Source organism: Hippopotamus amphibius, chromosome 4 (assembly GCF_030028045.1).
Source record: "Hippopotamus amphibius kiboko isolate mHipAmp2 chromosome 4, mHipAmp2.hap2, whole genome shotgun sequence".
Lineage (NCBI taxonomy): Eukaryota > Metazoa > Chordata > Mammalia > Artiodactyla > Hippopotamidae > Hippopotamus > Hippopotamus amphibius.
Window position 1 is genome coordinate 118,380,158 of NC_080189.1, and position 23,190 is coordinate 118,403,347.

Consider the following 23,190-nt stretch of genomic DNA (forward strand, 5'->3'; position numbering starts at 1 on the left):
TTTAAACTTCAGTAAGAGTCATGCTCACCAAGCCACTATTAGGGGAAGGATTGTGTGTTCAGTATTACAGAGAAGTGCTTCAGAACGACTTCCTCCATGTAATACAAATTCAGCTCAAATATGTGATAGTCACCTGGCTAGTTTCTGAAGCGCGTGTGTTTCGGAACATCTCAATGGTTTATAGAAGTGGAAAGTGAAAACTCACGTGTATCATCAGTTCGGCACGTCTTTTGGTCCCCACATGTCTGCTAAATCTTGAGTAATTTTAATGTCATCTTTTTCCCCTTCTCTTCCTTGTTATCATGGAGAATGTTGAATATCAGAAACAAATCAAGTCTGAGACGTTCCAAATCTGTTTCCTCCAGCAGAAATCACAACCGTAATAGTTGTTTGTTGGTTAGGAATTCTCAAGAATCCTGATTTTTTTCTGTGTGACAGTTGTTTATGTGCAGATCAGTGTAAGTTGAGTTGAGGACATAGATTAAAACCTCTTTTTAAGAAATTGAACCTTCTGTATAGAATATACAGAAAATAATACCAGAAATGAATGAAGAAATTAAGGGCGCTGGTTCAGTTGGCAGAATCTTTCTCTTCCCCCTTGAAGAAGCATCAAGTTGAAAACTCTGCTTGGGGACTTCCCTGGTGGTCCAGTGGTTAAGACTCCACGCTCCCAATGCAGAGGGCCCAGGTGCAATCCCGGTCAGGGAACTAGATCCCACATGCATGCCGCAAGTAAGGAGCCAGCACGCTGAAACTGAGCCCTCCTGCTGCAACTGAGACCCGGCACAACACATTAATTCTAAAGAAACAAATAACTTAAAAAAAAAATAAAGAAAACTCTGCTTGAACTTGAGGGTGGGGTCCTGTGTGTTGGCATTCCGTGCTTGAGAATTTCAGTGTGAGTGCCCTGTCTTGTCATTAGGGATTCTGCGGCATCGTTTATAGAAGTAGGGTGTTCACCTCGAGTTCTCTGCCAAAATCCAATTCGTCTAATTAAATTCTGCTGAGCATTTCTAACTTCCTGCCCAAAATGACTTCTAATTGCTTGTAGTTCCAGGGCTGGTAATAATAGTAATGGCGTGGTGCTCTCGTAAACATGCTTTTAAGTGATTACGTTCTGGGCTGTTTGGTAAGATGAGATTACTTTTTCATGCTAAAGATGAGACATGGTCTTTTGAAGGATGCACGGGGACGTTGGCTGTTGGTGAAGAGCAGCTAGATTCCTGCTCAGAGTTCCTGGGTCATTTTGTGTGTGGCAGTGGGTGACACTCATGGCAGGGAAAGACATGTTGTTTTCCCCCCTCAAGGAAGATACGCTCCCTCCTTCAGAGCCTTGTTCCTCTGATAGAAGCTAGCGTGTGACATTTAAGCAGCCTTGTAATTTCAGTTTCGTGCATTGTTTTGCTTAAGGAAAGGTTTGCATAGAACATAGGTTTCAAAATCAGGGTTTGTAAACTTCTGGGGGCTGGGAGGGGGTGATGGTTAGGACAAGGGTATGATGATGCCTCTGAGAGTTGTCAAGAGGGTTAAGATTGTATATTAAGTGGAAAAAAACGAAGCAGAAATGTCGTATAGGGGACGGTTCGCTGGGCTCACAAGGCAAAGCATTCAATTTAAAGCATGTATGGTTGAAAAATCTGCCTCAGCCAAAACACAACAAGGCTTTTGGAGTAAATGGTCAGAATTCATGCATCAGGACGTGTGCGTGGTCACGGGTGTGGATTTCAGTCATTTACTACAACACTGTCACTGTGATCACGCATCTATATGTCTGTCTCTGTGCTGACTTACTTCTCATCTTGATTACATAGAAAATCGCAATCTAAACGTGGAAGTCATCAGAATGACACATTCTGACAAGGTTGCTGAACGGTGGAAGAGCAATGAAGCGAACCCAGAAAGTTAGATGGTTTTTTAAACCAACAAAAAGAAACCTTAAGAATTGTAAGTTATATAGACGTACGTTTTAGCTGCTAAAGAGCCTTCCTTTTTTTAAGTGGAAGACACAGAACTGAAAATAAAGCTGCCTTGGTCATTTAGGGCCTAAGGATAATTATTTTGAACCCCTTTGTTAATCATCCCCAGGTCAAAAGCAAGGGGAATTGGGTGGATTTTGTATTCAAACACTAGAAATTTGTAGTGTTTGTCGTGTGAGCGAGTGTGTGTGTGTGTGTGTGTGTATGGAAGATAACACGCTAAGGCTTTTTGTCTCATGCTTTTCCATGTTCTATTGACTGATATGTAGAAGGATCACAGTTGATCTAATAGATCTGTGTGCACAAAGTTGTATTTTTATACCATTCTCTCCGTGATAGTGCCGCTGCTTGTCAGTGAGAGATTGCATTTATGTCCAAAATAATTTGAGGTACGTTGCTGTTTATCATAAAACACTAAAACGAATGGCCCTGCTAAGTGTTTGTTAGAAAACTGCTTTAAGAATAGGTAACAAGTTAGGAATATGTAACAGCACTCCTATTTCATAAAATGTAACCACCTTTTTTTTCTTTAAAGAGAGAAGGACTTAGAAAGTAGAATGTATATGTGTAGATAACTTGGAAGAGTGTTTTGTTTCTTTGTTACCAGAATAGTTTCCTAATGATAGCACAGAAGATAGTGCTGGTCACTGATGTCACCCAGACAGAAAGAAGTCTATTCTTGATAAGTTTTGTGACATTGCTTTGCTGTGTCCATATTACAGTGTCATCAAGGTTGATTCTCTCTTACTCTTGTGCTGCAAAAGTTGTACGTTCTTGCCTTTTTCACAACCTCAGTTAATGGAAAGCTCCAAAACTTAAATTCAGTTCATGTTTTCAAGAATAGCTTGTATATTTTTTTAATATTACGTTTAGCTTTACCCTATGTAATGAGGTGAAAATGTGCATATTGTAGGTCTCAAAGTATCAGTTTAAAACATACAAACCTTTAGTATTTGTTACCCTCAAATTATTCTAGGACAAATAAATTTTCTTCCAAAAACAGTCTGTCCTCAGATTGAGCAATTTGTGATTTGGTTTGAAACAAGCCATCTTTAGTTATTTTTAGGGAAATTTGTGCCAGCATTAATTGTGCTCCTTAGTTCTCCTTTGACATTTCTTGATTAGGTGGTTTCGTCTGAAATGGCAGCTAACTTAAAGTAGGCTGAGATAATTTTGAATTTAAGAATAGATCAATCCAGAGCTTTTCATACTTAAATATCAAAGGGAAATGAAATACGTGTAGGTGATAATGAAATTTATCATCCTTGAGGCGAGCAAAGACAAAGACTGTTGAACACCATGTTTCAGAAGGAATCAGGAGGGGCCAGCGTCTGTAACGTCACTCAACCTCCATTCCTTACTGTAGTTAGTGTCTCACCACGTCGTAATACCAGCCGAAACAGGCCTTGACAACCAAGAGTCAGAAGGACCAGCATGAAACGTGGCTCATTTTGAATGAGAAAGTTAGACCATGTCTTTGGAGGATTCATACATATTCTCTTGAAAGACAGCAGCTCTTGTATAAGGAGTGTCTTCAGACAGGGTAGAAACAATGCAGCCCATCGGTGGGCGGACGTGATTTATTATCATGAGCTGTTAGTTATACATGTTCCCAAGGAGGAGCCCCCGCTGTCAGATTAGAAAGGATGGTTGTTCCTGCCACGTGGGACCATGCAGTTGCCTGGTTAGAGTGACTGCGTGCTCGGCTGGTGGTAAATTCCTTGTTTACCTTTTTGGGCTGTGAACTAAGTGCACTGTAATTTATGTTAATTTGTGCTTTAAAAGTCTTCAATTTGGTACTTGATCATAAGGGTGGGTGAGAAAGATGAAGAACTGTGCGTAAATAGCAGTGTTCCTGGGGAAAGGGAGAGAGGTTAACCTTTTCCATCTGAGTCATGTGTAAATAAACCCAGGCTTTTTTTTTTTTTTTTCCAGTGATATATCGATTTTCAAGTGGTGTCTTTAAAACCACAAAACACGTTGTGTTTGAAATTTGTGACCTGCTTCTCTGTCCCTTAGGGACTCTGCTCCTGAATTTGTGGAGCTCTTACAGCTTGTGCAGCTCTTCTTTCTAACAGTTGGTACGATTGACACTCGCTTTCAAAGAATCAGTTCTCTTTGATTTGGAAACACATATAATCATATTTTGGCAAGCATTTTCCTTTTTCAAGTTTCTCCTAACCCTGGTGTTTCAGTGTCTCTTGTGGCATTATATGGTAACCTTGGCCCTTAGTGTTAAATTTTTTGTTGAATTTAATTTCCGTGTCGAGTTTGAAGTACTTATTACTATGACACAAATACTAAAAAATTTTTAAATGTTTTCCAGAACTTTTTTTTGCTTTCTTTAGCCATATTTATTACTTTTATTTCATATCTATGCATCTATAAACAGCATATTGCTTTTTTTTTGTAAATTTAACTGGTATTAAGCCATTGGTATTCGTCTGCAACTTCATTTGTTCATTGTGTTGTTTTTGAAGCACATGTTCATATACATAAAACTTGTCTGTTCCTTTCCGTGGCAGCATAGCATTCCACTCTGCAAATATACCACAGTTTGTTTTCCCATGTTCCTCTTCATCAGCATTTAGGATTCCATTATCTATGTTCTAAACATCAACGACCAAGCAAACTTTTAATTTTTCTTTTCTTTTTTTGAATTGTTTGAACCTTGTGGAGGAGATAAATGCCTTACTTGAGGAGGTTGGTTTGAAATTCATCCTCTTTTAAAGTTTGATTCATGGGGTATCACTTTATATTGATTTTCCCTTACTGAAATTGGCATTTTTATACAATTCAGATATCTGTGGATACATCTGAGTTTCCTGATTCAAAACTATTTCTTAATTGCAAAAAGCATGGCCTGGCCTTTATCATGCATCTTACCCTTTCACTGGAGCCGTGACTAACAGAAGTAAGGTATGTAGACCAAACCCAGGGGCAGCTGTCTTGTTGCTGTGTGTGATGCAGCCTGAAAGCTTATTTCTTTTGATTTGAAGACTCTAATTCCTACTGAGGTCTCAGCTTCTGCAAGAGTGGCCACTGGCAGGTGTCTTCCATCCTCTGACCCTCACCAGTGACTCTGGATCCACTGTGGTCTCAGGTTTGTAGACCCAAATGGCTGCCCACGCATGGGTAAAGAAATCAGTTGAAAAGTGAGACAGAAGTACGTTTCTGTGTTTTTTGTGAGGCTCAGTTACATAAAACTTCAGGTTCTAATGATCTCAGCTCCTTTCGTGCTTTTGGCTCTCTCTTCCAAACAAAGTTGAAAGTGTAAATAAAACAAAACAAACTAAATTCCTCTTGGATCAAGTGTTGTGGGATTGTACTTGGAGAATTTTTATAGTTTGATTGGACTTCAGATGTCATGTAACCTCAGGATTCTTCACCACAGGTTGAACCAGATGCTGTAGACACAGACATTCTCAAGCATGCTTGTGGGGGCCAGTCGGGGTTGCCCCGCCGGCGCCTTTATTGACCTCAAGTGAGTGTGGCCTAAACCACTGAACGCTGACATGTGAAGAAACAGCTCTGGAGAAGTTAAGGGACTTACAGAAGATAATGGGACTATATAACTGCAGATTTGAGAGTAGAACTCAATGGCAATTAGCATAGGACATGTGCCCATCCCAGGAAGAAATGAGAGTGTGAGACTCTGGGCCCTGGGTGACAGCTGAGCCAGCATGCTGGTGTCATGTTGGCTGGTGTCGGCCCTTGCTCACGTGTCCCCGTGTTCTGAGACAGGTGAAGGAGTCTTTATAGCTGTGTAGGTGTGACCCCCGGTAGAGATAGGAGGCTGACTACTAACCTCCCGACACATTCCCACACCAGGGATCTTTATCTGCAGTAACAGGACAGGTAGGCTTCTTTCTTTCGGATCAGGATTGAAAAGTCAAGATCAAAATATTTAACCTGGTTACTGAGACAGACTCTCTTAGCTCCTTTAACACAAAGTATGACCTTGTTAACAAAGTTATCTAACTCTGGATAGCTTTTCAGTATCAGTCTGAGGAGGACACATAAGTTGCTTTCTCATAGGATTTATATCTGTATTCTTTATCGGAGAATTTCCATCGTAGACTTGAAAGCCACATTTTTAATACGTAACTTTGAAATATGTTTTCCTATCTATATGGAAGACCACCTGAGGAGTCCAGATGTCTTAGGTAAAATATTTTTTTATGAGACTGAGGCGCTACGCACTGTGCTAACGAGGCACCTTATTTTTTTAAAATCACATTTTTATGCTGATCCTCAGAACACTCAAATCACCAAATCATGGGGAAACAGGCATCTTGTCAAGGATCCTGTTTCTTTTCATTAGTTCCAAACGAATTATCACCCCCTTTTCTTTTTCTGTTTTTTTTTTTTTTTCTTTTTTTTAAGAGCATAGGCTCAGTAGTTGTGGCGCACAGGCTTAGTTGCTCTGTGGCATGTGGGATCTTCCTGGAGCAGGGATCGAACCCGTGTTCCCTGCATTGGCAGGCAGATTCTCAACCACTGCGCCACCTAGGAAGCCCATCACCCCCTTTTCTTACAGTGCAGTTATGTCAGTTTTTTCGTCATATAAAACAAAGCCTTTAATTTTTCAAGTGTTTAAAAAAAGCAGTCTTCTGCTTAAGCCAGCCTTGAAGATATGCACAAAATTTACCCGTTTACATTTTTTCACACCCAACACCTCAAGCACCCATTCCATACAGAGCACTGTTCTAGGTGCAATGAAAGGGATTCTTAACCTTAGAAACATGACTGCACTTTCAGGAATTCTGTTATCTCCTTTTCCAGAGAGTAAAAATAAATAAAATCACCATTGTTTACTACTGACCTGCTCCAAATCCATGTCTGGCTCACAGAAACACTAGTTTCTGCCACCTTTAAGATGTTCAGTGAGCTCAGCTCCTAATAGTTGTGTTAATAGTACAGGCATTTTCCCCCCTTGTCTTTTCTGTCTCTCCCGTATTTTCATCTGTTGTATCCTCAGCACCTAGAACAGTGCCTGCCACATAGCAAGTGCTCAAATATTTGTTGAATGAATGGAAATGAGATATTACCTGAAGTATCTTTGCTTTCAGAAGGCCCGATTGTGTGAATAAGTTTTTTCTTTTTCTTTTGCTTATCCATAAAAATTAAATATTTACCATTAGATTTAAGTGTAACTACAAAGAAGGCTCTGGAGACATTTATATTCTGGGCATTTATATTCTGTAAAGCCAGGTTTGAAGGAAGAGAATTGTCTGTTTTCTCTTTCTCTCAGCTCTTCTTAGATTTTGATTTTTCTTGAAGCTACTCTGGTGAATGTGAACTGTGATAGGTACTTTCTAATTCCAGTCTTCATGGAATGTAGGAGGAGTGTGGTGACCATGAGGCAGTCGCTTGTGCTGAGCAGGTTAAATCAGGTGGAGAGCACGAAAAAACCCCCAGTACAGGCAGTTCTGTAAAGGAAGGGAGCAGTTCTGCATACAGGAAGGTGTTTTTATGGTGGGGAAACAGACCTTTTTTATTATGGCCAAGAAATTGACCTGAGATGTGGTTTGTGTGGGCCTGTGCTGGCCTTTGTTGTTTTCATTTGTCTTTGCAGGTGAGGGCAATTACTCTTTCACCCATCTTCTCCCTTAACCATTACAGGCCAGGGGTGAAAACCCACGTGCACCATCGTCCCATCCAGGAAGCTAAAGGACCAAGGAGAGATGTGACACATCTCTGTGTAGTATCTCCTTCCTTCCTGGCTTTTTGGGAAGTCCCTCCTCCTCACTTCCTTCCGTATGACCTTAAAGCACTGAAGCAGCCGGTAATTCTCCTTCAGGCCCTACAAATGAGAATGGAGCTTATTATAATTACTTTTAACAAAGTCATCACAGTATAATAAGCATTTCCTGTGGAATTTAAGAATAAACATTAGCTACAGTAGCTGATGTTTTCATTCAGCTTAATTTATCAAGACCAAGTCCACCTTGGCTGGGCATTTGGCCATCAAGTCATCCAACTGGACTGGACTAGAAAGGGGAGCACCCTGGCCTTGTCTCAAGCCACCCATGTGGGTGCACCTTGATGCTTAGAATGATCTAGTGCAAATATTTCTCAAATATGCTAGATACAGAATCATCTAAAATCATTCTGCATCTTTCGGTGCCAAAGGCTGGCAGATAAAAATCTCTCTTTGCATAATGTTCTTTTGGCTCTGTGATGAATCAGGTGATGACACTACAGCCCCCAGTTGTCACTGCGCTGTTGGTGTCGCCACAGTGAATGTTGTTGTGGGTGCCGGGGGTCTCACCACCATCACTTGCCCTGGCTGTCGATCAATATGTTTTGAGAACGATGGAATGACACTTGGAGTACAACCTACTCTTTCCTTAGATATTGAATTCGAATTTTTGACATGTTGACATTACGTTAACAGAAAGATGGCTTCTACCAGCTCGTTGGCCCTTGATGATTGGTTCATTTTAATGTTTGGATTTTGTTCTTGGATTTCCAAACCAATTTTTCAACCTGTATGTCAATAATTATGTTATAATTAAGTTTAGAGTGTTTCTGAAAGATCTGGAACAGATGCTTTTGTTGTTGGGTGTGCATATCAAGTTTCAAATTAGGTCCAAACAAGGTCTGGTTCAAAACATCCATCTTTAGTTTCTGGGATCCTCTATCCTATATTTTCTGTGCATGCCCTCCTCCCCCTCTTCCTGCCTTTAAGGATGAAGCGAAGGTAGTCAGGCCCAGAAACAGAACAAGAAATGAGGAGCCCTCAGTGGACAGGTGGCAGAGGGTGAATAGGACAAACTTGAATGTCTGGAGTTGTCTTGTTGAGTCATTCCTATAGCGCCATCTAGAGTCTGATAGTGATACTGCATTAGCTTCCGAGCTTTGACAAACGGCATAGGGAAGTTGAGATTCTTAGATACTTTGTATTGTGTTGGGAACCAAAAGTAACCAGTCAGCAGAAGTTTCTTGCTATTGGATTAGCCAAATAATTAGTCAATACATATTGCATGAATACACATGCTAGCGTTTTAAAAAATCATCAATGCCTCAGTAGTATACCTCCTGTACTTAAACTGGGGTTTTTGGAGGATTGGGTTTTATTTAGAAATAGATGGTTCACGAGAATCTCTCTTTTGGTATGATTAACCTCTAGCTAATTTGAATTTCTGTACCTATTTCGATAAAGACAGTCTAGAAATCTTTATTATTAATAACTTGCACAGATTATATTAATACAGGACACTTCTCCAGGCAAGTTTTCTTTTCTCTTAAAATGTATGCTTTTCTTGGTAGTTGTGGTTTTGCTTATGTTGTGTCCCTACTTAGTGGGATGCCTTTGCAGAAAAGTGTGCATTCCCTCTTTTGGGCTATCTATCTGTCTATCTAAAACACACACACGTAAACACTTACATAATTTTTGAAGTGGTTCTGAACTGTCTGCAGATTCTGTATAAGCCGTTACAGAGAATAGGACAGAGTGTGCTTGAGAACCCAGAAGTGATTAGGAAAAGGTATTTAATATTTTGCACAGAAAGACTTGCTTGGGACAAACTTCTTAATAGCCTTGTCTGGGATGACAGATACAGTGGCCACTAATTTGACTAAGAAAAAGATTCTGATTGCATTTTCTGTTATACAGACGTTGACATAAATATATTAAAAGCATTCTTTTGGGGGAAAAAAGTGGAAAGTGGAGTGTTTTGTGGATGAATAGAATGACACAGTGTCTTTAAAATGTTTGCCATGCTCGGCACCTCCCAGGCCTGGTGGGTCACACACAGGAGCTCGTTCCCTGTGTTCAGTGTGCCTGTTTATCACATCAGTATTTGCCTACAATCGGGTGTCTGAAAGTAGAGAGAGGGAGCGTGTTGAGACCCAGGAAAGCTGATCACTGAGAAAGAAAGGGCCAGCAGTTCTTTTTGGCCACCCTGAGATGTCAGCTGAGCCGGCTTTAGAGAAGGTGATCACAGACAAGTGGAGACACCGTTCCCCTGACACGTGTACCTCCAGGAAGGTGTGGGCGTGGCTCTCTGCCTGCATGTTTTAGGCCCTGAGATCCCAGGAACCAGATCTGATCCTCTCCCCAAGGGGGTGCGGTCTTTGCAGCAGGTGTGCCCTTTTCTTTGCCTGCACTACTGGGTGATGGGGGGAACCTTAATGCATCACCGATTGTGCCGACCCCTCCCTCCCCCCAAGGGCTTACCTGAAGGTCAAGGGCTCTTGTCTGTGTCTCTGCTTTCACTGCAGCAAAGGCCACTGTCGCTGAGCTGTTTGCAAAGCCATGGTGATGACAACTCTGCCCTCTGCGATTCCTTCCTCTGTGTCACTGAACCTGGGTGAAGGCCTGTGGGCCATAACCCAGGGCCAGTTTTAGCTGCAGATGAATAAATAGATCACATCCGTTGTTTTTTCTTTCCCCTTTATTCTATGTGAAGGTGACGCTTAAGAGCTGTTACTTCCTTTCTTAACCTCCACAGGAAAGGGCTTGCCCTGCTTTCTCTGCTGTGACCATCAAGCCTTCGTTTGATATGAGCAGTTTGGGAAAAACCACAGGACCTTCATCAGACCTGTTCCGGAAAAAAGCTTGTATTTTTGCTGCATGAATGTCCTGAGTTCCTTTATCCATTTACCTGTTTTAGGATGTTTGCAAGTAGGCTTTACTTCCTGAGAAGCGGTTGCTTTATTAATTACGGAAGAGCTGGCTTTGTCAGCATGCTGGGTCAGCGAGATGCATCTTTTTTGTGTCTTGTTTCTCAGGGAGAGTAATTACTTCAATTAAAAAGTAGTTTTTGACTTGAGGGGCCCAGTATGTCCTGAAGGCCTACGTTATGTATAAAGATGAAAGCCTTTGTTAGACCAAATCCTCACATTATTCCTACCAGTCCAATTAATTATAATCCTAGCCCTTATGCCACATGTGAAAAGTGACTTTTGGTAGATAATTTAATGTGTGAAAGAACAGCTATTGTCAATTCAGTTTTTCAAAGTAACATTTATTGGCCTATATGGGAAAATAATCTAAAAAAAAAAAAGAATGGATATATGTATATGTATAACTGATTCACTTGGCCGTACACCTGAAACTAACACAACATAGTAAATCAAGTATACACCAATAAAAACTAAAAAAAAAAAAAAAAAAAAAAAAAAAGTAGCATTTCCTTGTTGAAGAGGCCAGCAGGTTCCGTTCTTGGGTGCCAGGGTGGATATGAGGGGCGAATTGGGATACAACATCCACCACCACAAAAATGGCTTAGAGTATTGAACTAGAACACAGTGCTTCTGTGTCACGTTTTAAAATAATTTTCCACGTGGAGGTAGCTGAGCACGGCTGTGTTGGGTAGTTCAACCCCTGCTGGTTCTTGCTGCCGAAACCGCTATCCCTGGTGCTGACTGGCATTCGTGGGGTCTGGACTGTGTGGCTCAGCCACGGAAAGCCTGGTGGTTGCTGAACCCACAGGTGAAAACCCAAGGACCATCTCTCTGTGCGTTCACGCTGTGTATTTGGGTCAGTGAGAGAGTGGCAGGCTTGATCCTCCCACGCGTCTTCATTTTGCCCAGTTTGGCTGTGCCTTTCAGTGGCTGCACACTCAGGGTCTGCCCCGCACAGCTTCCCCACCCCTCCCACCCCCGGGGGAACCACCCCGCCCACCCTGGTGCACGTGGCAGCCCTGTGCACAGTTATTTACTCCTCAGTTGATGCTCCTCTGAAAATACCAAGTTTAAATGTCCTTTGTGTTCTAAAATTTTATTCTAAGTTGTAAATGGTCTATCTTTCGAGAAAAATAAACACAGTGCAGGCATTTATGTTGATATTATGTGTGGTTCAACCAATCTTCTGTCCCATGAGAAGCCTTAATTAAAGCCAAGGACTTTTTAGTTTAATTTCAATTTGAAATTAAATGAAGAAGGAATTTTATAATTATAAAAATTGTAAATACTGGAGGGAAGCGTAGAAAAACATTTTTTTTTTTTTTTTTAAATCGGGCTCCTTTGAGGGAAGAAGCACAGGCGCAGGTGGTGTGTGGGGTCGTGTTGGAAGCAGAGCCTGCCCTGGGCGCTGGACTCCTTAAAACCCTTCTTCTTTTTAGGTCTGCTTCCTGAGGGTTAGACCAAGCCCAGGCTGTGCGTGCTCTTGTTTTGCGTAAGAGTTTTCTATGAAAGTGGATTTTGTGGGTAGATTTTAACCAAAAAAATTATGCAAATTAAATAACAAATACTTGGAAAATAATGTGTATAAATTTAGCATTTATCCTGCGCCGGGCATGATTATAAGGACTTTTAAACAAATGTGATGAGCACCATCTATGCGTGGATTCTGGAATCTTCTCCATCTCACCGGTGAGGAAGCCGAGGCACTGAGGCAGTAACATGGTATTCGTCAACCGCGACCTGGCCACTTAAGCTCCGCCTCTGTCGTATGTCCTACGTGTCCCGCTCATCTGTCGGTGGTGCTGGAGGAAGCCTGGAAGGGAGGACGGGAGGTGGCACCTGGTGCTTCTTGTTTCCTTGCTCTCCCTGCCAGCATCGCCCAGCCAGGGCCATTCACTGGCAAGCAATTCTAGCTTTCAGCTCTTTTTCCAGCAGCCCCAGAACCAGGTTCATCAGCCCCTAACGGGCCGAGCACCCGCTCAGATGTCCCGGCACCAGCTCTGCTGAGCGCTTCCTCCCGGCTCCTAGGGGCCAGCCCAGCCTGGCAGTGTCCCCACGCAGGAAGACCCTCTGCCAAGCGCCCCACATCCCAGCCCCAGCAGGCAGCACCCTCTGCTCAGAGGCCGGGTACCAGCTGCCCCAGCCCCCCGCCCAAGTCTCTGGGTTCTGCTAACCCCCATGTCCCTCCTTCTCTGTATCCCCAGCTCCAAGCTCACCAGTTTACCTGCTTCCTTATACTCTCTGTTGTGATTTCTGTTTTCCTTACTGGACCCTGACTTGTACCTTTGGCATATATTAAATAATATTCAGGATTAAGCAAATCAACTAATGAAATAATTTCAGTGAACTTACCCTAAGAAATGTCATAATTTAAACTAGAACCTAATTATGAATTAGTACTAATATAGATTTTCACATAAATACCAAAGGGTATAAAACCCAAATAATCTTTTTTTAAAAAGCTGGAATGATCTCTTTATTGAGTTCCAAAAAGATTAAAATAAAGCTGAAACAAAGTAGGAGGTAGCCCCCATATATTAACTAGTAAAAGTCTGTGGCTTTTGGGGAAGATGCTGATCCAATTAGAATAAACAAGTATTATTTGATTTTAATGAACTCCAAGTGGACTTAAGAAATTCTTTCGTTAAATGAATTTCAAATGACAGCAAACCTCTATGTCTAAATTCATTTCTCTTCACTCCTAATTTAAGGAAGCATGAAACAGTGTTGAAGATGTATGTGTTCTTGTTCTGGCTTTTCTTATCTGTGCCTTTGCCAAGGATCTAAAAGACCTGGTCATGGACTTTCCTGGTGGCGCAGTGGTTAAGAATCTGCCTGCCAATTCAGGGGACAGGGGTTCAATCCCTAGTCCGGGAAGATCCCACATGCTTCGGAGCAGCTAAGCCCATGTGCCACAACTACTGAGCCTGTACTCTAGAGTCCAAGAGCCACAACTACTGAAGCCTGTGTGCCTAGAGCCCGTGCTCCACAACAAGAGAAGCCACTGCAATGAGAAGCCCGCGCACTGCAATGAGGAGTAGCCCCCGCTCTCCGCAGCTAGAGCAAGCCCCTGCACAGCAACGAAGACCCAACACAGCCAATAAATAAATTAATTAATTAAAAAAGAAAAAAAAATGAAAAGACCTGGTCACTATTGCGAAAGTTTAGGGTCCACGTTTGCATCCGAACATGATTCCTTGCGGAGTGAAATGTAGAGCTGTGACAGCTTGGCTCTTCCCCCTCAGGCACAGTTTGGAATGTTTAATAAAAGGCTCTTTCCTCACCCCGTGTTTCCGTTGAGCTTGCCTGCATGCCTTAGCTTGGTGCTTTTGCAATTCTTATGTAGCATCTGTTCCCCAATCTGAGGGCGCTAACAAGGCCTTAATACAGATAGCAGTCAGGACAGCGGGGAGCTGCCCCTGTGGGCTTCTGGCTTCTCCCGCGTCTTGAGTTATTATTCATAATGTAAACTCTCTCCGCTTCCCAGCATGTACATAATTAATGGAAGAGACTATCCCAGGAAGTTCAGCAGCCACAAGTAGGTCACCATTACCAGATGTTTAATTATTGTCATTAGAAAGCATTTGGAAATACCTGGTGAGCTTTCTGAAAGCATAACAATAAGCAAATCCCTTTGGATTTTGATGGATCAGTTCTTTTGTATTGAACGATGGTGGAAGTGATTACAGGCGCAGTGCTGGGGCCGTCCTCTGCATATCTTTATCAAAAAGAGGTAATAATTACGCTACACTCAATATGAAGTACACGCCATCTTCCTTTTCATTTGTTCCCTGATTTCCTTCAGCGGTGCCAAGTTTTAATTAATGTGCTTCGATAGTATGAAAACTTGAGCATCTATAATTACATCTTTAGTAGCAATATTTAAACCTTTACTGACAATATAGTTATCAGATGCCACTTCCAGGAATTAAGGTCAGTGATCTGGAACCTCTAGGAGATATTGGAATGGGGTGTGTTTCAGATTTTTGTTTTTTTAAATTTTGAAGGTTAAAAATAAAATGCAGAATAGGAGAGACCTAGAGAAATGTAATGTTAGAATAGATGTACCACCACTCTGTTAACATTACAGCTTTTTTTGTTTGTTTGTTTGTTTGGGTGGCATGTGGGAGCAGTCCTGGTAACTAAGTTTGACCAAGGAAGGGAATTTTAAAGAAAACATTCATATTTTTTTTTTTTTACTTTTTTCTTCAGTCTCAAGTTTGTATATCATGAAAATTTTTTGATTTTTTACTACTATGTGAGAAGGCTGTTTTCCAGCCATCCTTCTCAAATGTTTGTTTTTGAGCTCACACTGAAGATTACACTAAAAAGTCCTTTTGGTTTTTGAATTCAGTTCTAAGCGGCATAGGGAATTTCTGTATCTTATTCTTTTCTGCTTTCTTTCACTGCTCCCCTTGTTTCTCTTAAGATTTTTTTCATTCTCTTTCTTGTGGCTTGTCTTAATGGCTTTAAAGTTTCTGTTAAGGTAAAGTTTTGGTTTTTAGACCAAATTTCCTAATCTCCAGTTGCCTTGAAGATGGACCCACTGGCTCCCCCTTGTGGACCCTCTCTGTATTGTTGTTCCCAAGGCTCTTGGTACAACAGCACTTGATGTAACATCATTGCTGTTTTTCAGTGAGAATGGCCATATTCTTCAGAGTTCCCATTCCTTTCTTTACTCTCCCCGGCATTCTGCCCTGTTTTGCACGTTTTGCAGTGATATCATGCACGTGACACCCCCCCACACCACCCCAACTCCTGTGTGATCAGGAAAAACACAGGCTAGGGCAATGCCTTGTTGTCTTTTACAGAGAAAACACACAAATAAATCATTGAGAACTAATATGCTAGAACGATTTATAGACAAACACGGAGCAGTGTGCACAAGCTGAACAGGTGGCCCTAGCAGAGAGATTCTCATAAAGCCTTTGTATGATGTGCAATTCAAGCTCCACTTTTTAGGAGTTTGCAGTGGTTTGATAGGAAGCTACATTTACTTTTCTTTTGAACAGTGTAACGTAAGCACAGAGTCTGGATTCAGATGGCTTTTAACAGGGGGTTTGAATGACAAACACTATTCAGAGTTGTGTGTAACGGACATTGGGCAGAGTTTTGGGCTCACAAAAGCATTTGCCATGTGCTCTTTTATTTTCATGATAGGAAAGAATAAATGGTGATTTTTTTTTTAAGCGCTTAATTTTATGGTTCTTATAAGGCACTTGGTGTATAGCAGGGGGTGAGCAATCAAGGATGGGTTGTGATTTTAGAAAGAAGAGGCAAGGGTCACAAATGTTTTGGGCACTAGCATTAGGGAGTATAAATGTGGAAACGCTCCTCGTGTGTCCGTGTAGCAGTGGGCCGTGTTCATTAGGGAACAGCTGGGGAAGAACCCAGAATAGGAGATTTTGAAAGCCAGATGTCGGAGCTGAGTTTAGGAAAAAGTACCTTGTGCTGGTACGGGAAAGGTTTTGTAATTGGATTTGGTGTGTGGCTTGATCTAATTTAGCAACGTAGCAACCGTGGCTCTGTTTCTGTTTTTCATCGGTGGAACAATTGCCTTTCCAATGGAAGTCACAGGCATTTTTCCATAGAAAGGCTGGCAGTGCATCTTGGATTCTAGAGCACAGAGTCTGGATCCAGGTGGCTTGGGTTCAAGTTCAGTCCAGCTATCCGGCTGTGTGACTTTGGGCAAATTACCTAACCTTTCAGTGCATCTGCAAAAAGGCTGTGATAATAATAGTACCATTTGCAAGGGGGTGGCTGTGAGAGTGAAAACAGCCTGTGGTCGATGGTGTTGCCTTATACGCCTTACTTGTTATTATTTCTTTCTTTTTTCTTTTTTTTTTGGGGTATCTGCTTAGCCTTCCCCAGAAGCCAGTAGTGGCGTCATCTTTAAGGTACTTCTTTGAACTGTTTTTCACAATTTTATTGGCTCCAAATGCATTTATTTTCACCTAATCCCTATTAGGACCATGTAATCACAATCACATTTTTATAAAGGTTGTCAGTTTACTGTTAGAGCAATTAATAAAGACAAGGCGTGAATTATTCTGTTAGCTCATGCCTCTGTGTTAAGCAGATTTGAGGATTCTACCATCATTGGGTATGTGTGCGTGCATGTGTGTTTGTGTGTGTGTGTGTGTGTACGCAGGCACTAATGCTTCTCTTCTAGATTTCTCTTCTTTCTGCCTTGTAATCGCATCTGCGGGTAACAGGCCACAGAGAGCAGACCCTTCCCAGCCGGGTGCCCCGTGGACACTCCCAGGGCTGTGCCAGGGTCCTCTGGGCTTGTCTAGGCCAGGGTTCCGTCTCCAGGTGCATCTTTGTAGAGACATCCCGTGGGTCTGAGTTCCTTCCTCTTCCCCTTCCAAACGCCCCTTCAGGGGTTCACGCTACACGTGCTATTGTTATGTTCATTGCGGGAGCGTTTTCTTTTCAGAGGAGGCAGAGTTTGTCAAAACAGCGAAAAAGATGAAAAGATATAATTTTTTTCAGTCCTTAAACAAGATGAACAGATCTCTAAGGGGACTGAGGGTGACGTGTATTAGGGAATGTGTGAGGGACAGGCTGACCAGCAGATCACAAGGAAGGACATCGGGTGTTTCCAGTTTAAGTATCTGACCCTGCGGCTTTGCTTATCAGGTGTTTCTGCTCCTCAAAATTGTCTCCTTTTCAAAGTTTGAAAATAATTTGTTCCCTCCTAAAGAACGAAGTCCACGTGACTGACCCCAAATATTATTTTTCTGATTATTATTCCTCGTATAAGACCCTCCAGATCTTGCACTTTGTTAAAGGTGATCTAAGCTAACACATTTTCCCCTCTTAAACACGTGATTTGTCTTTTTTTATTTATTTCTCATCCCTTACCAGCCTCAGAGCTCTAGGGCTTGTCATTTAAATGAGCACTTCTGTTTTAATGCTGCTTTCATCCCCTTTGCCTTAGCGACCAGCTTTTTTTTTTTGAAATGCAAATCTCTGCCTATCAAGTCAAAGTCTGACCCACTTATACAGTTACTTTCTATACAGGCTCCTTGTTACAGCTGAGGAATCTGCATATTTGTTGCGTATGGCTGCAGCCAGCCTGGGTAGTAACGTGTCATTCCCTAGAATCTGAGTCTGTCTTTCCGCTAGAGGTCTTCTGGTGATGCTGCAGGCTCAAAGCCTCCCCGCCAGGTGGCGAGACAGGACCCATCCCACAAATGCACCCCAGTCAGTCCGCTAGGTCCTGCCGCATCTGTGCTCTTGTCTCTTATTTGGAGGATGTTGGCCATTTTGGAGTCTCAGTGTTTCTATCCTGTCCCTGCCTCTGGCCCCAGCATCCATGTGGTTATTCAGCAGAACATCTCAAACCAGGTGCCTTCCCTGCTGTCTGGGATCTAGTGCTCAGATTTGGAAAAAAGTGAAAGGAGACCTCTGTCTCAAATTCCCTAAGGAAATTCGGAATGAGAAAAAAAAGATGTGAAAGCGCCTGGGGCCATCACCTTGTTCTTGTCATCTGCCCAGACCACGCCCATACCCTGGCCTGTCCCTCCGTGGCCAGCAGTGGACTGAGAGGTGGCCCTGTGTCCTGAGGTCGTGCACGGATGGGGTGTGTCTGCACAGTCACAGCCGGCTGGCTGGGGGCTCAGGGAGAACTGGGAGGGAGGTGCTGGAGGTGGGCCGCTGTTTTTTCAGCATGAATAAGTGCTGTGTCTGCTCCTTGGGACTTGCTTCTCCTTGGGGGCCGGCCACGAACCATGGGACCACACTCTGCGTGTGAAATTTGCAAGGAGGGTAGGTAGTGTGTGCTGAGGTCTAAAATGTGAGTGGGAAATGGGGGACCAGTCGGCTCACTTTGTTCTGCAAAAAAAACCCCAACCCTTTGTCACCCAGGAGAGGAGAGCCCGAAGTAGCTAATTCGATACACATCTCCTAAAGCCCACGTCTCTCTCACACAGTAGTAAGGTTGCTCAGGGACGTCAGCCTCCTGGGTGTGCCTTCGTGACCATCCAGCATCAGGGTTCATGGTCGTGGTCACTGAAGGCAACTTGGTTCCAGAGGATGCAGCTGGTGGCTTCGTCACCTGCCAGGTCTGGCCAGAGGGTGGTCTCAGGGTTGCACAGCCCCAGAATCTGGGAGGACTTCCAAGTCGGCTGTGCAGACCGGCTTCCCGGGTCCCGAGGGCGTGGAAAGTGTCACCCCCAGTCTGGCTGAGGAGTCAGGCTGTTGGGGACTCCTCTGCAGGGACCTTCCTGGTCCGCGTGAGGGATCGCTGTGTGTGTGGGGGCTGCCCCTTGCTGTGTGACTCCCCGGGGAGGTCGGTGGCGGGACCTGTGCTGTGGGAGGAAATCCCGAGAGAGGAGGTGGCAGGTCACACACCCTCTCAGGAGGGGTGTTGGCATGTGAAGGCAGGCTTCTGCTTTTAGAGAAAGTGTGTCATTCTCTGCTCAGAACAGCAGAAAAGCACACGGGAAGTCTTTGGCGTCATTGATTTTTGCCTTTTGGAGCAAAAAAAAAAAAGTCCCCTTTTTGTGCCAGTGCTTCCAGGAGCACGTGAGCTGTGCCCGTGGGTCCCCAAGCACGGGCTGGGGCACTGGGGACGCCCCTCCACAGCAGTCACGGTGGGGACACCACGGTTGACCAGCAGGCTGTGAGCACCAGGGCGTGACCACGGGGCTGGCTTCAGCCTTCTCGGTTTTCCCTCCTTGCCCCGTGCTTTCTGACCCAGGTGCTGGTAGCAGCTGCACTGCTGAGTGAGTTGGAGGTGAAGACAGTTTCTAAGCTCACCCTGAAGGCTCCAGGTTTTTCTAGACTTTCTCAGATATTTAAGCAACTTTTAAAAAACATGCCCAGGCAGCCGCCGTGCTGCACTGGAGTTCGTCACCCGAGGTGCATTTGGTCTCCGGGCGTCATGGTCGCTCACAGAGGATGCAGGTGCCCGGTGATGCCCTTCTCAGGGCCACACAGGCATGGGACAGGGGAGAGGACCCGGAGTCCTGAACGTTCAGGGACCTGCCAGACTCGGTCCCTTTAACTTGCAACGTACGTAGCTCTGTCGCCACACGTAAAACCAACGACACGGCTTTCCATCTTGGAGGAGGTGTTGGCCGGTAACATGGTGGGTTCGTCCTGATTCAGCCTCCGGGATGTGTGGCCTGATGGCCCAGCCCCTGCGAAAGCGCCACGTGCTCGGGGCCGGGGCGCGGAGGGGGCCTGCCATTTGTGTGGGGCTCCTTAGATCTCCACGTGTCACAGGGTCTTACCACAGACTCCTCATGGCGTGGCCGACATGAAGAGAGGAGCTTTCCTGGCGTTTGTTTTCAGATGAAATACATCAGTATGAAAAATCAACTATAAAACATTCATGAACGTTTCTGGAGTTCCTTTTAAGAACCGCTCTGAAGCGGACTTAACATTGCTGCTTTTATTACAGACACTCTGCAGTTCAACTCGACTTCATCGGCTTGAAGTCTTGGGTTCCCATGTGCGTTTTAAGATGATATAGCATTACATGAGGTTTCAGTCCGTTTATAAAAGTCAGATGCTGTCCACAGACCCATGTGCGTGCCACATGGCAGTATTGGGATGAAGAACGTGTTTCTATTTATAAACAAATATGCTGGTGAGTATTGCAGGTGTGATGTGCATATCGGATGTCTATCTGCCATCGGTCTCTGCAGAGAATAGCCACGAGGCCCTCTGCTCTTGGACCCTGTTCTTGGAGGTTCCAGTAGAGGCCCCTGAAGCAACACAGAAAAGCTCCCACTTCCAACGGCAGTTTCAAACAGTACAAATATGTTTATCATTTCTTGATTGAATATTTTTCAAAAGCTAACGTGCTAGGATTTCTCTCATGTAGGTGTTAGCAGCTGCTTATATTGATTAGAAGACAAAGAGTGAAGCTATGTGATGCTTGCTTGCATTTTAGCTCGAAAATCACAAGGAAATTAAGGCTACGTGTCAGCCTGGTTCTGACACAAAAAGAAGGCTTTCCAGACTTTTTTCTGGATTTTTCTGTCAGGTTTAGATCTGCTCCCAGGGGGCTTGAAGGAAAGGCTGTAAAGATTCCATTGTCACTGCCTGGGTACTGGTTATATCTTAGAATACAGAACAGCTTGAACTTGGTGGAATTGTATTGGTAGGGCTGCTGGCTTTGCCAAAGCTTCAGCAGGCATTCTGAAGTCACCTTCTTTATTTAATTCTGCCTCACTTCCATTTGTAAAGCTGATACCGGTGCCCTCCAGATGTGGGGCATGGCAGCAAGGTGGCCAGAGCCCTGCCCTCACAGCCCACATGCCAGCTGAGCTCACGGTGACGGATGGTTTGGTGAGGGTGTATCATGGATGCTGTTTACAACGAGATTCTACTGCGTACAGACAGAAGTTCCACATGTGAGCAGCTGTCTGGCTATGTTTAAAGCAGCTTATCCTCCTCTCCTTCCTCTTGAAGTGTATAGTAGCCATCAAGGTGGGAGAGTAATTAGTAAAGCTCTCTGCTTAAATAAGAGCAAATACTTCCACGTTTCCAAAAAATAAGTACTAAGCGGGAGTCGTATGCCTCTAATGACAGAAAGGACCGTGAGAGGTGCATGGACATTTGAGAGCGAGACAGTGATGACATAGAAGATCATGCAGTTATTGCATTAGAGACGTGACTGGGAAGTGTTCCCATCTAAGTAATGAGCAGAGTGTGCTTAAGTGAAGAATATTCCGTGAGAGACATAAAGCCCTAGCAGGCCCCTCTCAGGTTATTAGTGGCTGATGATCACACTTGGTTTTATTGCCAAATTACTATTATGCTCTCTGAGGTATGAAGTGATATTAATGGCCATCTGCAATGAGAAGTAACACTTTATAGCTTTGCTATCATTTACACATATTAAAATATGTTGTAATGTGGGAGAACACCCCGGGGGGGGGGGAGATGAAAACTTAGGAGTTTAATTTGAAATGCAGTTGGGAAATTATTTGGATAAGAGAGAAAGCTTTAGGGCAAAATTTCAATAAAAATATGTTATTTTCTAAACTATTCATGAGAGATGAGTCTTTTTCATGTACCTGGACTTAATTATGGTTACCAAAAAAAAAAAAAAGGTTTGGTTACTTGTAGCCACTCATCTGTACTAATCCAAAAACAAACATGAAAAGTTATTAATGCAGCTATTTAGGAAAAACATAATTGATTGTTTGACTGTAAGTATTTAGATATTATAACCACCTATTGATATTTGGTATTTCTAACTTGCTTCTTTTGTAAAAAGTCATATTTCTGCACTCTTACTGTGTTGGGGGAGATTATGTCCTAGTTACTATAGTATATACTTTCATCAAGGCTCCGTCTTCTCCTAGTGATTCTCTAGAGAGCTAATCAGTTAAAGAGATTTTCTTTTCCATTTCAGATTTTAGCCTAAAGTTTTATTCTTAGTAGCCAAATAGTCTCTATCTATGTAACAGGGAAGAATTAGAACATGTCAAATATAGTAACACACTTTAATAGTTTGCTCTAAAAGCCTATTAATCAGTTGGTATCTCTGCTTACCTGTATTTCTACTCCCCCCCCCCCCCCCCCCATTTCTTAGGGGAGTTTTTATTCGTTCGTTGATCCAGTGTTTAAAGGAGCCCAGAGGGTCTGGCTGTGCTCAGTGCAGAGGCAGCTGCCCTGCCTGCCAGCCTTCCCCTCCCCATCACTGTGCACAGATACAGGCCCTGTTTGGGTCACCTTCAGAGCTGTGCGGCAGGGGCCGTGGGGCTGTCTGGGGCCTGAGCTCCAGAGGCAGTGCTGGGCCTGCCCTTGTACCAGGTGCTCTGGGATCACGGGGGGTCCCGCCATCTCCCACCCTGAGTACCTTGCAGAGGCCGAGGAGGCGGGTGGCAGCCCCATCTCTGCTCTCCCCAGAGACGTAACCCTGAGGGGCTGGGCAGAGGCTCCTCGGAGACCCAGCCTCCAGGGACCGAGACCAGGAGCCTGAGGCAGGCCAATGCCGGGCCGCTATTCCTGATTTTTAAAAACTCGGTTTCTTAATGTGCTGGTGAGAACGCATGCCTGCAAAAAAAATCCTTGGTCACCTTTGGCGGCAACATTGAGTCCAGAATTGTACTGTCTTGCTTGGGATTTATCTTTATCATTATAGTCACCTTTATTGTTATTTTCTTAAAACTGTATGTACTGCCCGCTGGTCTGAACATGACAGACACGCCCCCCCCCCCCCCCCCCCCGAAAATTAGATGAATATGCCAGCACCGCAGGGAAAATGTAATACATAGGCTTTCTTTTACTTGTTTAAAATATGTATTTTTACCATCACTTATTCAGCAAATTAATTTCTTAAGATTCATAACCTGCATAAGACTGAATGCCAGCTTCTGTATCACTGAGAGCGTGGTGGCCCCAGCAGAGTCCCTCAGGCCAAATGGATGCCCGGTCCCGTTGGTCGGGGGGGCATTTAGTGCAAAGACTGCAGAGCTGTTGTGTACCCCGTAAATGGCATCCTGGAGGTGGAGTGCGTCTTTCATCCTTATTCCGTGGACTGGTGCCTGGAATGAGCTGCCAGGAAGAATCCTGGGGCCCCAGGTGCACGGTGACGTGTGCAGTGCCCCAGGTG

At 43.7% G+C, this 23,190-nt stretch overlaps 1 protein-coding gene across 22 annotated transcripts in view; it reads left to right on the plus strand.

Moving 5' to 3' along the window:
- Positions 1–23,190, plus strand: part of PARD3 (par-3 family cell polarity regulator) — a 608,396-nt gene that overhangs the window by 116,977 nt on the left and 468,229 nt on the right. Inside the window, exon 2 of one of the 22 annotated variants that reach the window (XM_057730279.1) lies at positions 1,812–1,944. The exons of the other annotated variants lie outside the window; for them this stretch is intronic. The gene's annotated coding sequence lies outside the window, so the exon portion shown is untranslated. The remainder of the gene's footprint in view (positions 1–1,811; positions 1,945–23,190) is intronic. 22 annotated transcript variants of the gene reach the window in all.